The following is a 12,561-nucleotide window of genomic DNA, read 5'->3' as shown; positions in this document are numbered from 1 at the left end:
AGACAGATTAATATCCACAAGGGAATTGGCTTCATGCATCTAAGGCAGAGTCACAAGGTAAGAGGCAAGATAGATCTGGGACGGGTTGAAAAAATAATGCAGTTTTCCACACTTGCCCTGCAGTGACCCAGAGTTACATTAGCTATGAATTGCATTCTGATTTAGCATACACCCAGAAGGCTCGGTAACGGGATAGGCTATGGCCTGCAAATGTTAATTCTCCTTCTGGTGAGAAGCCGAGCCCATTTTAACAAAGAACCCCAGGCACAGCTTTATGAAATAGTAAATGTGTAAACTGAAACCAGCTATCCTGCTGGAATGGCAAGGTGGAGGAGGCTTGCTTCCCAAGAAGTGGAGAGATGCAATTCTGATGAAAGGGCTTCGAGTCCTCTCTCCTCCCCACTCCCACCATCAACAAGAAAAGAATAACCAGAGATGGGAAAATGGCAGGAATCAGGACATTACAAGTCCCCTGTGAGAGCTCCTGATATTATTGGGCAAGAAAAGGTGAACAGGGTTTTTAAAAAGATGGAGGAGTGGAGAAAACTGAAATCACGTAGAAGGGAGGAAAAAAAAAAGAGTGAGATGGAGAAAAAGGTTGAGCAGTTCCTGAATCGGCAGGCCTTTGATGCCCCTACAATCTGGCCATGTAATTTCACACTCAGGCTCTGTAGCTATAAAGTTTCTCTGATAGCATCAGGTTACTAGATATGGCAGCAATTTGCAAGGCCTTTGAAGGATCCTGCTGGTGGCAAAGATAATGCACTGAAATTTCCCTCAAAAGGAGTTTTTTGAAGAGTCCATGATTCATCCAGGGTTTATCAGAATGACAAGCCGGATTCTCAGAGGAGGAAGTCATGCAGCTAGTAAGAGTTGAGGAGTCCAGGAGGGAAAATAAACTATCAGACACAATAACCTCTCCTTCATCAGTTTATTGACAAGCAAATCTGCATTTGTTTTGCCCGTATCCTTTTTTTTTTTTTTTCTTGGCCACCTTTCCTGCGAGGAATTTGAGTTGGCAACCAAGTTCTTTTCAAGAAGGAAGGAAGGAAGGAAGGAAGGAAGGAAGGAAGGAAGGAAGGAAGGAAGGAAGGAAGGAAGGAAGGAAGGAAGGAAGGAAGGAAGGAAGGAAGGAAGGAAGGAAGTTCTAAAGAGCTTCACCACTGGGCCACAAATTTGAACCTGGGTTTGCCAGCATCCTTCCCAACCTGTTGCCTATCAAATGTTTAGGACAACAATTTTGGACACTTCTGGATAAGATTCTATTTAATTTAATGGAAAAGAAATTGTTTCTTTATCCTTATGCAAGGAGAAGAAAATGTTGGTGAAATTCTTGGTGGGATAAGGAATACTGGGATTTTTTGGATTTTTCCAAAAAAAAGTGTCCCTGAATGTCCAGTCTGTTACTGTACAGTCCTCTCTCTGCAGTCCCCTTGGCTTCCCACATTTCAATTAAATCCCAAGGGAAGATCTCAAGAGGGATCTCTTCCAACATGGCTTTTTCAGAATGGGAAATAGAAACAATAACCAATCCCCAATAATGGCCCTCTCCTTGCAGAAATGACCACCTGCAACCTTTGGTCACAAAGCCTCATTATTCTATGAAAGCATAAGCTTTAGTCCTTGAACTCTTATGTCATGACAAAGGGATAGTCTAGATGCTATGTGACCCTTGGCTATTGCTCATAGGTTGTTTGAGATTTAGGCCACCACTTAATGTTTCTGCTTTCTCAAGCAGCAGCTTCTGCAAGTATCTCTCCGGAAGGTAAATCACGGAACCCCTTTCTTCTTTTTATTCTTGGATGGTAGGATAGATGACACGAGTCGGGTCCCAAGTGTCCTCTTTTCAAGCCACCATCCTATCCCTTCTGCTTCTGCAACATGGCATGGAACCCCCATTGACAAGAGACCGAAACTGAAGATTCAGCAGCCCCACCTTCTGCGCTCTGAAGATACTAGAAACATTTACGCTCTGCTCATAGACAAAAAGAACAGGTAGACTTCCAAAGGCATGGCGTAATGTTGTTAGATATACACGAGGCAGCAAAGCAATAATAAAAATAACCAAACTTGATTGTGTATCATAGCAACCTGCAAGATACTGATAGCTTTGGGAAGTGATTTTGCTCTCCAGTCAGTTCTTAGATAAGCCAATTGGACTGGATTATAAACAAGGCAGGATAATGTGCCCTCAGGGGACTCCCCTCTTTTCCCTTCCCCACTCCCAGCCTCCTCAAACAGACTGATTTAAAGAAGAACATCCATCTGCCCAGCCAAGAGGAGGGGGAGAGGGAAAGGGAGGGGTATAAAATGCTAGACATATAAGATATGGCTTAAAAGAACTCACAGCTCTTTCTTCACACTCACAATTAGATCATAGGTCGAATTCTACTTTTTTTTTTAAAAGGAAGAAGGATATACCTTTATCTATCTGTCTGTCTACTTATCTTGCCATCCATCCATCTTGCCATCCATCCATCCATCCATCCATCCATCCATCCATCCATCCATCCATCTCATTTTGAAGATGGGAAGGGAATTAAGGAAGAACAATGCTTTACAAACAGTACAGTTTCTCTCACAGGAAAACAGAACAAATGTACTTTTTCTCCTTCATATATTCATGAGATGCTTCCCTTCCCCTGAATTTTTCTTCTTCACTGTTCCAGGCATTGTGCCAACAACAGCCCTTATCTGGCACAAAGCAGGAAGGGGGGGGGAACTTGATATAATCACTCAAAAAGTTTAATAAATCTGGAGGGATGAAGAGAATCCCAGATTTTTGATAAAACTCAAAATGCTGGTGCCTGATCCAAGGTCACTGTGATCAGCCAATAACTTGTGCTGGATGGACTGAAATTCTGCATGCCAATTAAGGAGTCTAAACACGGAAGCCTTCCCTTGATCAATTCAGGGAATAATTCTTCATCAAGGGCATCACTTCTAGTATCCATTTAAAGTACTGTTTTAAATGGGGGGGTAAAAGAACTTGGGCTCCAACTTTAGAAGAAGAATTGATGCCTGAAGATCAACCACTGTAATAAAGACATCACACGGTGATCAAAGTATGCAATGCCTTCACAGAGAAGAGACAGCTCTTGAAATATTCCGCTCCTCAAATTGTTTCTGAAGACACACATATATAAACCTGGGTGGATAAATAAATTTTCTTTTTGAAACGATTACGTTGGACTGGCGGGATAGCAAAGCCTTCTCCCTCGCTTTCAAACCCTCACTTGCACCAGCAAGCTGTGGTTTGCCACCCCCGGTGCAGATGTGTTCTAATAAGATTTTCTGACAAATCTAGGAAACAAATTTGCAGATACGCATCAGCCTCATTGAAGCTTTACATTTTCACATGGATGTGGCTGATCTCTCCGGCGCACGCCATTAAAAAACAAAAGTCATGAAAATCATGGCTGAGAATGACTTGCTTGATCATTACTGGAAATGAAGATGGAAAGATGGGCTCTTCTTTGGCCCTTGGGTCTTCCATTTATTTTCCAATAGCCCAAAGGTTTTATTTCCTTCTGTTTGCCTAACCTGTACCTACTAAATTTTAGACATTCCCTTGATATTACTGTTGCCTATTGTGTACTGTTGCCGGTTGCAGAGATGAGTGTGCAGTGAAAGACAGGACTAGTCACAGAGACACTGCTTAGCCATCTCTTAATGAGGAGAAGCTCAGGAATGCCTTTCCACTCCACTCATGAGAATTTTACCAAACGTATCTTCTCCTTTGAGGGGGACAAAAAATCCAAAAGCAATTTCTTTTCCATCAAATTGAGGAGAATCCAGGAGACAGTTTCAGCAGAAGCTGCACAGAGAAACAAAATCTCTTTAGCTGTTCTGTACAACTTCAAGAGACTCAAAGACTCCTCTCTCCTGCCTGAAAATGCCTATTTCTACCAAGCGGGACGGTTTCCTGTCTCAAACTACGTACCACTCACCTTTCTGCTTCTTCCGCGCTCCCTCCCTCCCTCATCCTTTACCCAGTCACGGTGCTCAATCACTTCTGAGCTAATTGTCTCCACTCATGTGTGCAAACTCACAGTTCATTGGAAAATGCCGCAGAATGTTAATTCTATTTGGAACCAAGGGACTGCAAAATTGTCGTCTTTCCTTTGGGAAACTGAATGAAATCAGATTTGTATTAATAGCAGAGCTTATAATGACGACCAGAATCCCAACCTGAACTATAAATGAATGCATGCTTTCTTTCCCCCCACTCCTTCCATTCAAGCCCATTTTATGATTGGCTGTTCCACCACCTTTTCTTTTCTTCTTTATTCCCCTTCACTGTGACAATCAAGGTAATACAGGACAATTTCATCTAGGAGCAGAATACATCCCCAAAGACCAAGGTTCTCAGATGCTTTTCAGAAAAAAGCAGAGCAAATTCCCTCACTTCCCAATCACTCCCAGCCTCTGTGCTAGAAGCAAGGAATTTGGTAGCTTCAGATCTATTCAGGCATGACTCTCATAATCCCTGGCCACCACTCATGTTTTCTGGCTGTGGAAATTAAATTCCAGAATTCCTAGAGAATAACAGATAACACCGAGCAAAAAACCAAGAGTTCACTCACTCAGTTGTCACAAGCCACCAAGAGCTATCAAAATGGGATGGAGTTGGATTTGTGCAAAGTTGCACCATAATAGGGAGCAGGGGGAATTGATGCCTCATGCAGTTTTATTGGCCTGGGTGTTAATTAATGTTGATTAATATTAATCAATGTCAAAATGGGGCTGGGGGACCTATAGAATTCTAGATTTTGCTGAACTATTATTTCCAGCATCCGCGTCTAGCACAGCCAATCTTGAAGGATGCTGAGAGTAACAGTTCAGCAATATCTGCAAAGCTACAGGTTGCTCACACTCGTTTTAAGTCCATGCTAGATAGAAATTTCTTTTCCCATTATTGTATTCAAAGCAAAAATAGCCGTGAAAGGCTGCAATTCCAATCAAAGGAGCAGTAGGAGGAGAAGCTTGACCTTTCTTGTCCCAACTTTTTTTTTTTTTTTTAATGTTCAAACTCCTCTTTTCCCAATCTTTTCCTCCACCCATCAGGAGAAAGATCTTGGAAAGGATACTTTGAATCTGAAACATGATCAGTGACTAGTTTGCCAGCTCCTTCACCCTGTTGCTGCTCCTCTGGTGAAACCCGCAGGCATCTATGTTTCTTTCTTTCTTTAAGAATTTCCCTAATTTCCACCAAGTTTGGAGACTCCTACAAAAGGTATTCATTTATTTATTTTACAGGGCTGATAGGTTGCTCCAAACACAACCAGCTTCGTATATGCTGTGTAATTGGGCATATATGAAGTAGCCTTACACAGAACTCCACATCTAATGTAGGACAGTGTTCACTGGTTGGCTGTGGCTCTTCACCGCTTCAACAAAAGACTTTTCTCCTTGTACGGGGAGACTGAATTTGGTACCTTTCACACACAAAGGGAATAGTCTACCTCTAAGCTATGTCTAGTCCCTGAACTGCATCAGGGTTGTATTTTGGACAGTGTGCCTACAGATTCATTGCACATACATATTGATCTTTCAGGCTACAAGCTGAAAATGCAAATACTATGATGGTTGGCTTGTTGAGTTTTACTGATCAGCAGTGAGCACTATGTGCATGCTGTCATTGATACTGCGCCTTCAGGTTGTGGGCTAAAAATATGTAATGGCTAGTAATATATTCAGGACTTCTGCCTAGATTCACTCTGGTTTAGGGTTGGGGAAAGAGCATTCCCTTCCTGAAGCAACCATACTCATGGCTCTCATTTTGATATATTGTAAGCTTCATTTCCTAACAAGTCATTTATAACAAGGATTTGCCACCACCCAGTTGTAATTAGACCTCCTCAATTGATGGAGAAAGAACTCTGTCTTGCTATCTCCCTTCAAGTTATTAAATTATATTCAAGTTAATCAACTGGTCCTTTGAATTTTTTTCTTCTTCTTAATGCTGTCCATGCTTTTATTGTAATGGCGTTATCACTTGCTTTAATATCTTTATCTCCATTTTGTAAATGCCCTGTTATTCCTTTAGGAAAATAAGTTATATTTTCAATAAACAATAAGAACTAAATATGCATAACAGGGCTTGCAGCTTGACTTTTCATCAAGCGTGACTAGAAGATTTCCGGGCTCTGCAATTCAAGAAGAGAGATCAACAGTCCATAGTTCAGAACATGGGAAGAACAAAAACGAAGCGACAGAAAAAGAAAAATGTTGTTTTCCAAGAAGCTTAGGTCTGAGGCGGTTAGAAGGCCAGTCACAACATAAACCAAAGTGCAGAAGCTGAGGAAACCAGAATGTTACTGAGCTACCTTGGTTGAGATCAGGTGTGGCTAAAGAACTGTTCTCTCAGCTGTAGGATTTTATGCTGCATTTTCTAGAATGTCTGTCCAAGGACATCTGTTGCCCATCATGGAATAAGCAGTTAGGGCTTGGGAGTAGAGAGCTATTCAGGAACAGCCTCTTATTTTCAAGGAGATTGATGTTGAAGTTCAGCATGCTTGGACTTGAGATCTATGGCTCTGAATCTTCAGGGATCTTCTGGGGTTTGCACTGTCTCCAACAGGTCTCTAAGAGGAACACTTCCTGGCAAGATGTTCCTAATAAAATATTTGTCTTCCACACTAATGATTCTGGGCTCCTATTCCCACCCTAACCCCCCCCCAAACCTGAAAAGTGAGATGAACAAATTCAGCATCACCCCATTCCTGTGATATCACACCTCCTTTGGCTACCCTCCTGCAGCTTTCCAGAATGTGAAAACCCTCAGCTGCAGGCTGGCGTCTGAAACATTGCCCAACCTGCTTTAAGGAAGCAATTGGATACCACAAGTTCGTCTGAAAACTCATTAACTTTCTAGATCTATGTTCATGCAACATCTTTAACTTGGTGGGTGAATGAACCCGTTTTTCATGGATTTGCACAATACACTGAACCACAAACCTATCAGATGGGCTGGGTTTTGCATGACACACTCAACCATAAGAGAAACAAACCACGGCTAACCCTAATCAAGCTTTGCCCATTGCGTAAATGTAGTCCATAAGACTGTCACTGACCCGGCTAAGCAGGTTGTGAGAAAAATAGCCTGTCTGTTAAAGAACATGCTTTCCTAAATGGTCTGCAAGGAATCAGCTTGACGAGATCTATGTAGAGACAAAAACTTCTGTTAAGCAAGGAGAAGCGACAGAAACTATGCAACTCGAAAGGGCAAGGGGGAAACGAATTCCTCTGAATCCTCCAACAGTCCTTGTTGTTTCAGCAAACAAAGAACACCTCCAGGCTAATTTTGTTCCACACCAGCCTGCAACCTATCTCCAAGATAGCCCATAAATAATTTAGAAAGCTTCATCAAACATTCATCGTTATGGACCAAACTCCAAGCAACGTTCCTAGATGCAGACAAAGCTACAATCAACACAGACAGAAAATTTAGATAAACTATGGGTGTGGGGGGAAGGGGGGGACACAGATGCTCATGGCAACAGCAAATCAGAGAAGCTTGCCCAGATAAACAAGAGGTTTAAAGTATCAAGGCAGTTCTCCCAAATGCTATGGAGAGCAAACTTTTATTTTATTCTCAGACTGACTATTGAGATTAGAATACAGGTGAAGAGACACCTTGATGTGCATCTGACCCGCTTTGGCTGCTTCAGGAGAGTAAAAAGAAAGACAGGAGTGCTTTTTTGGCTTTGAAGCAAGTCAAGCAGGAGGAAGCAATGGTGCATCTTTATTCCAGGATGTTTTTGAACTCCTGGTCTAGCCTATAGCCCTGGAAAATATCCAATTACTGTTCAGATCCTTCTTCATTTCCTGTCATCAGCCTGCTTGAACAAACTCTGGCTTCTTTAACCACACTTTGGTGGACTTCTGCAGCAAGCTAAGCTATAATCTGGGGTTTATAAGCAACAATGGCTAGGTTCATACAACACACTACACCGAAACCAAGATATGCCGATGATATGATGGGTGAGGTCAAGCACTATCAACACTCAGATTCCTGCCACCAAGGATGTTTTCTATGACCTTGGTGAAGGTTAGCTGGGGTTGAGAATGGCATGAACAAGCCAGTGGGGCACAGCAGTGAAGGTTCAGCTCTACCCACTGCTATGGGCCCGTCACGGTCTCTCAGGCTTATCCCAAGGTTGTTTCAGTGAAGATAAAATCAAGGGTAATGGCTCTGAATTCCTGGAAGAAAAGCAGGATATAAATCGAGCTAATCAATCAATAAAGTTGTCCAACACAATGAAGGAAGATGTAACGTGATATATATAACATTACCATGGGGCTACTTTAATGTTGGGCATTTCTCTTCTCAGTGTTTAAAATAGCAAGGATCTATTCAGGCTGTATATGCCGTTTTGCTCCCGCTAAATTGGGTGTGGGGACTTCTCCCATCCATCGGCAGCTTCTTTTGCTGATTTTCCCCTTATATGGAGAGTCTGTTTTTCTTTCCACTATTTCAGTTCTTCCTCTTACTGTAAGTGAATGACTGGAAAGATTGGAGCCTCTCATATCCCACATCTCAGCAGGTGGCCTCCGGTTCTAAATCTCTTTGCCTTTACAGGCCACCAAGTATGTATATGCACTTAGAAAATTAAAGGATTTGGGGCAGACACCCGTCTGCCTTGTAAAGAGATAGCAAAATGATAGATGCTGGAGGCAGGTTAATGCAAAAGCTAAGCATTTACTCTCTGGGTTAGAAAATGCAATTCATTCTGATCATGCAAAGTTCCTTTGCTGGCATGTACACAGATCGAGACAAGGAGTGCTCGTGGGCCGCCCGATCACTACCCCAAGGATATTTTTATTAGTATCCCATGCACAGTGTAAAAAAAAGGTAGACATGTTCAAAGAAGAGTGCAAACTATTTTGAAAAAATGCCTAGGCATGAAAAGCTAAGGTTTTGTTTTTTCCTCCCTAGCTAGGCTATGCAAGCATGTTTGAATCATAATTATGTGAAAAAACAGCAAGACCTTTCACTCCTCTTCCCTGTTGGAAATATCACTATTTTAGAGATGTTTTTCATTGCCTTAAAACCACAAGGACTAGTGACAATAAAAAGGAGGCATTTGGGTTGATTCCAGCTGTAATGGAAAGTGGTCACATAATTTCCAAATAAATACTGTAGGTAAATAAAACCCTTATGGAATTGGGCATCCTTCTAAATCCAATGAATGAATGAATGAATGAATGAATGAATGAATGAATGAATGAATGAATGAATGAATGAGATTATTTTTCAGTGTTCCCATAGGACACGGGAAGAGGGTAAACCAGTTTGGGCTGTTCATTTCCAAGTCCCAAAGGCATGGAGAACCAATATGGAGAAAGACGATGCCCACCGACCAAAGTCCCTCCTTCTCTCTCTCTCTCTCTCTCTCTCTCTCTCTCACACACACACACACACACACACATACACACAGAGAGTATACATCCATACCAAGTTCCCATTGCTGGCCACTACTTCAGGCTATCAACAATCATCTCAATTTCACAGTTCCTGCCCCCTTCTCTACTTCCCTTGAAACTCCCCCTAACCAAAAAAAAAAAAATCGACAAAAAACAGAGTGATCACATGTAGCTCTGGTGGTTGTGGGGAATGGATTCCAAGGCAGAGGGGGCAATAAAAAGGTCTATTGGGCCACACATGATGCAGTTAGAAAGGCAAAGATTTTTTTTTTTTAATTGGAGTTAGGGAAAACGGAAAAGGAGGCATTGAACAAGCCACAGTTTTCCAGCAGAAAATTTCTCTGCCTTCATGCACTGATGACCCTTCCATTCTTCCAAAGATAAAATGGGTGTAGAAGAATACGGGACACCATTGCCATATTTTCAGAACTGACCCTGCGCAAGAGGAGAGCCATGCTTCACATTAGAGCATTCAGATGATTCCAGGGTTTAATCCTCAACTCCCTATGCAGACCAGGACCAGGCAATCTGGGGTTCTCTTGAGTGAATTGCATCTTTCTACATCCTCCACCATTGTGGTGCTTCCTAGGGATGCTGGGAAATGCAGTTTACCAACACCTGGAGCATTGCCTAGCTCTGGTTAAGACATGTGGCGTTAACTGGACCATTTTGCTGACCCAGGAACCCAGGCCTGTCCTATTTATTCAGAAAACGGCTGGGATTCTATTTTCTTTTTAGGGAAAGGACAATATTTACTTTATAAATAACACCAGGTCAGGGTGAGAAAGAGAGAGAAAAAAATCTGCCTTGAAGAACAGATGCCACTTGATTTAAACCTTATTGCCCCATGCCTTGGGGCCTCAGTGTGCCACTTCCATGCAAAGCTTTGTCTTGTAATCAGATTCTGTGAAAAGCTTGTGTGTTTACAGGGAAACAGATAAGAAGCATATGATTAACTGTGCTGTACTAAATCTTAGCAACTATTGCAAAAATCAAAGCCATCTGCTTTCAAGGCAAACACAAGGGGAGATGGGAAGGGGGAGAGGAATTCAAAGGAATTCATGGCCCCATTCGTATTTATTGCAGATGGAGATTCTGGGGATGGGAAGGAGAAATCAAGCACGGCAGATCATCATCGTCATCGTCATCGTCATCATCATCACAACGGTTAATTTTATTTATTTATTTATTATTAAATGTGTATGCCGCCCATCTCCCCCCAACGGGTGACTCTGGGCGGCTCCCAGTTAAAATCAAAAACCCCATCGACAATTGAAAATACCCCGTAGATAATTAAAATAAAGTAATCCATGAAAAATCAACTATAAAAACAAACCCTTAAGGTGTGTTGCCTTATTTCTATCAGAAGATGAAGTTCCTTTTGCGTGTCTCTGCCCCAAAACAGGTAAGGCAAATTACACCACACTCCTCAATCTCTAAATTGATAAAATACATACTTTCTGCAGTTCTCCCTCAATTTGACAGAGCAGAATATATTTCAAAAGAGAAGAGGATTCTGGTTGAATTCTCAGGAGCAATGGCTTGGATCTTCGTCCATTTGGAGGTGACCACAGGGTAGGTAGGTGAGTGTCTTGAATTTCACTGTACGGCTATCTGTCCTCCAATTGGCTGTTAGAAGGTTGGGGCATGTAGACATTTTTATATATTAAGACATTTAGATGTTTAAACATTTATCTTTATATATTGTATAATATGAAGTAAAAGCAGGCCTAGCAAAATGCCAATATTCCCTTTCCTGTATGTATGGTTGACTGTACTTTAGATTATCAAAAGGTTGCATTCTTGAGGATGAGACCTTTAACACTTTTCAAAATCTCAAGGATGTGTTAATTGCTGACATGGTTTGCCTCTTCCTGACTGGAAAGGCGGCAACTCATATAAGCAGATAAACTGTCTTGACCGGATAGTCTCTTCTTGTTCAGATGACCCCTCACAAAGAAAGATAAGCGGTCCTGACCTTGTTTCTTAGGGATGTATGTTTACATATGGCTGTTAACACGCAAGGTGATAGAAATTAGTTTACATACAGAAAGGAAGAACCTTATTCGGCATCAGAGAAAGGGGTCCTGGGTAAGGGGAGGAGTATGGATCAAGGTAACTGGCTTTGATTGGATCAGAAAGTCATGACATCTTAACGTGGGTTTGAATGTCACAGAAGGTATATAAGGTACTGTGGGGAGGGGGCCCAGCGCGGCCGCCCACCTAACTGCCTGCTGTCATTGCTTCTGCACTTGGGTGAAGAATAAATCTCCTAACTTCATGCAATTCGTCAGTGTCTTTACTCCCGGCTCAGAAACGGACTTGGTAAGATAACTTTTTCTTCCAACATGGCAGTCCTCTTTAAAAGAAATAAAGAGGTTGCAATAGGCAGAGGAAAAGATGATCAGGCCGACAGAAGCATGTGTAGCTTCCAAATCCCAAAATTGTCCAGCCAGCACAGCTATTGCTGAGAATTCCAGGAGCTGAAGAGCACCTTGGTTTCAGGAAACAATTTCAACTCCTCCTTCCCTGAATGCAACCAGGAGGTAAACCAAGGGACACAACAAATGGAACTGATCGAAGGAGCTCCTGATAAAAGAAGAACTATTCTACTTTTCAAGCGAAATAGCAAAATGCCAGACAACAATACCATTGAATGCTGCCAGCACGTCCTACTTCAACTTCTGGCATTCACTCTAAGTCCGTCTCTCTTGCATGAATTATTTCCACCCTGAGTTCAAATAAGGAGCGTGGGAAGAAGAAGCCAGAAGTGGGTCGGAGGGACGATGGCAGGTTGACATGTCTTCCAAGACAATTATCGCTCGCAAATGACTCCTTGAAAAGGTTTCAGTGACAGCTCCGTTGGCAAAGCTGTTTGTACTTTTGTGACACTCCCTCCTCCCCTGAAAAAGTTTCCAGTTTGTGATACTGAATAGAGAGATTTCCCTGGAGGGCCCGAAGTAACTGTCAAGAGAGAAGGGATGTCATCTCATCAGGCCTTCGGATATAACAAGTTATCTCCAACGCGTAGCAAGACCCATCTTATCTATGAACACTCCCTTGCTCAGTATTGACACAGGAGCAGATACACAACAGGTGCATTACTGCAATCATGATTTCAGTTGGGGGTAA

General features: G+C 42.1%; 1 protein-coding gene across 3 annotated transcripts in view; it reads right to left on the bottom strand.

The window, feature by feature from the left end:
* Positions 1–12,561, bottom strand: part of ASTN2 (astrotactin 2) — a 274,360-nt gene that overhangs the window by 176,290 nt on the left and 85,509 nt on the right. The gene's annotated exons all lie outside the window — the stretch shown is intronic.

Source organism: Python bivittatus, unplaced genomic scaffold, assembly GCF_059951505.1.
Source record: "Python bivittatus isolate LINGU-HERP-01145 unplaced genomic scaffold, Pbiv_v1 ctg000160_np1212, whole genome shotgun sequence".
NCBI classification, from domain to species: Eukaryota; Metazoa; Chordata; class Lepidosauria; order Squamata; family Pythonidae; genus Python; species Python bivittatus.
This window is presented reverse-complemented; position numbering and strand designations above follow the sequence as displayed.